This window comes from Carya illinoinensis, chromosome 13 (genome assembly GCF_018687715.1).
Source record: "Carya illinoinensis cultivar Pawnee chromosome 13, C.illinoinensisPawnee_v1, whole genome shotgun sequence".
Lineage (NCBI taxonomy): Eukaryota > Viridiplantae > Streptophyta > Magnoliopsida > Fagales > Juglandaceae > Carya > Carya illinoinensis.
The window spans coordinates 20,280,348-20,283,293 of NC_056764.1; the positions used below are offsets into that span (position 1 = coordinate 20,280,348).

The window sequence follows — 2,946 nt, forward strand, 5'->3', positions numbered from 1 at the left end:
CAGACTCTAGCTTCGGATACTAAATGTTGATGTTGATATGAAATATGTGATGTTATTCAGAAAGTGTTTGTTGGTGCTGAAATTATAGATATTCTCCATATGTTGTATCCTAGATTGAACTTGCATGTGATGTTTTTATAAACGCCAACTCCCATTTGAAACACCTTGGTGCAAAAAGGACCTACAGCCTAGGTGCTTGTTTAAAGTCACTTGAGAAACTTAGTTCAAAAAGTTTCATTTGATTTACTGTCCATGCTCATAAATTGATTTGTTGTCTATTTTGGTTCTAAATTTCATATTGTTGTTGAGTACACCACATGTTGGTCCCATTAAGCAAACCCCACCTCCATTTTGAACTGAACAAACATTCAGCCTTGTCCCGTGGTTTTAAGAATGTTGCATTCAGCTTAGACTCCTTTTTCTTGACTCTATTAATTCCAATAGTTTTGTTGTTGTAAATAAAGAAGAACCATCGGGATTGCTGCATGTTAGATTGTAACGTTTGTTTATTTGGTTTTTTGGGTTTTTTTGTTTGGTTGTGTTGTTGCTTTGATTTTTAGGTGTAAAAGGTATTCCTCCACCATAAGTGAGGTTGTCTTTTAAAAAAGTGCCGGAGGTGCTGCCCTCTTTTTGGCCAAAAAAAAGAGAGGCTATATTTGGAAAGGCCTAACAGAAACAAGTTGGGGAGTCACCCTCCCTCGAGAGGGTGGGAGGAACCAGCCATCACATACGATAGGAGACCTGCATGGAGAGGATCCCCTACCTCCCTTCAAAGCCACCCAGAAACCATTTCTTCTATTTTATTTTTTATTTTTATGAGGATAAAAAGTTAAATTTTAGTGGTTTTCATTGTTAAAATTCCAAAATTGGAAAACTTGGGTCTTAAGCACCCAGTTTTCAAAATAAGTTGGTGAGGTGGCTAATTTCACACCAAAACAACTGAACTACCCTAAACAACCAAGTTTTTGCAATTTGCAACTTCAACCATTAAGCTCAACGAAAAATACGACAAGTGACACATAATCTTAAAGGTCTTATATTCAATGAGTGTGCAATCTTAAAGGTCTTTCATCATCTTCTCAGTTTTGGATAAATGATGAAAGACTGTGGATTGGTGTCTTGCAAGTTTTTTTTGTGTTTGCACAAACTGTGTACTCTATGATCATTTCTCCTTAGATGCAGAATAATATGAGGGTTATATGTTAGTCTGACATTTTTCAAATTTAGTGTTTAGGAGTAACTAATTGGATATCTCGATTTTGGGGAATAAAAATGGGAATGGATTTCAAGGACCATTGATTGGCTTTTTTATGTATGTTATTATGGGAATTTTTTACAGGGTTTATGGCTTGTGACAAGAATAAAATATAAGACAAGCATAATCATTCCTCTTCCATTAAACATTGGGATTCCATTGTACTCTTTACGTTGTTCTTATGTTGAATATGCATTCTTTGATGGGCCACTTATTGTGGCAAACCAACATGCCCACAATGTAAACATCCATTTGAGTTTATAGGAGGAGACCTTGAAAATGAATCTAAGTTTTCCATTTGGAGAACCTCATGCTCTTAATTGGCCATTTCACCCTTGAAAATTGTTGAGTAGGTAAAAATAATTTAAATATGATTTTTTTGGGCGAGGGGGCCAAAGCTTAATTAATTTTCTTGTATATTTTCTATTGGACTATTATGAATTACTAGTTCATGTAGAAAGCATCTATTTGCATGCCCTTTTTTTACAGCCCCAACACACAACTCAAGCGAGTCTCCCACAATGATTAGAAAAAAGAAATGATTGGTGTTTTAAATTTTTATTGCTATAACAGGTCCCACAATAATTGGCATAAGGCTTGTGAGTAACAAATAATTAGTGAAGCATATTAAATGACAACATCAACGATTACATGTTTGAAGAGAGTGTTTGCCTACTTCTTAGAGCCAATTGGTTTAAACCTTTGATTTTGGAGGACCAGGAAGACATTTATGATGATGCTGAAGATTATTATCCATATGAAGATGAAGATGACAATCTAGATGAAGTTTACTTTAGCAGTTCAGCAAATCATCGGGAATCAAAAGGGGGGGGGGGGGGGGAGATAATGGTTATGTCAGGTCAGGACGCCAAGAAGCAAGGCTAGTCTATCAACCAAATTTCCATGACACTGGTGCTAGTTCATCCTGAGAACCTTTGGAGGCTACAAAAAGTGCAACTGGGCGATGGGCAAAAAGGGAACTCAAATATGAAGCTGCTGATAAAGCTACTACAAGAAAGCACCAGCAACATCTGCTAAGGTTGGGTCGAACGTGAGTCCTTTCTTGCAAGTGCCTAAGTTGGGCCTTAAACATAGGTACTTAGGTACTTAAGTTTATGTAGTTGTTATGGCAATGGGTTCTACAATCAAGTTTGAGACCCAACTTAGGTACTTACAGAAATGGCCTTAAGTTCGGCCCAAACTCACCAAATGTTGCTGCTGCTTTCTTTAGCGTATTTATCAATTGCTTCTTGTTTGAGTCCCCATTTTGCCCCTTGGCCGCTTGCACTTTTCACACGTTCCTAAGGTTCTTGGGATGAACCTGCACCAGAGTCCTAAAAATTTGGTTGGTAGATTAGCTTCGCTTCTAGGTGTCCTGACTTGACATAACCATGATCACCCCACTCGATTCCTAATAGAAGACTTGCTAAACTATTGAAGTAAACTTCATCTAGATTGTCTTCTTCCTCTTCCTATGGATAATAATCTTCAGCATCATCATAAAAGTCTGCTTGGTCCTCCAAAATCAAAGGTTTAAACCAATTGGCTCTAAGAAGTAGCAGACACTCTCCTCAAACATGTAATCGTTGATGCTGTCATTCAAGATGCTTCACTAATTATTTGTTGCTTACAAGCTTTTATGCCAATTATTGTGGGACCCATTATAGTAATAAAAAAGTTAAAACACCTAT

General features: G+C 37.1%; 1 pseudogene; it reads left to right on the forward strand.

The window, feature by feature from the left end:
• The first annotated feature begins 1,449 nt into the window (after positions 1-1,449).
• LOC122291023 lies at positions 1,450-2,310 on the forward strand (annotated as a pseudogene).
• The last annotated feature ends 636 nt before the right edge of the window (positions 2,311-2,946 follow it).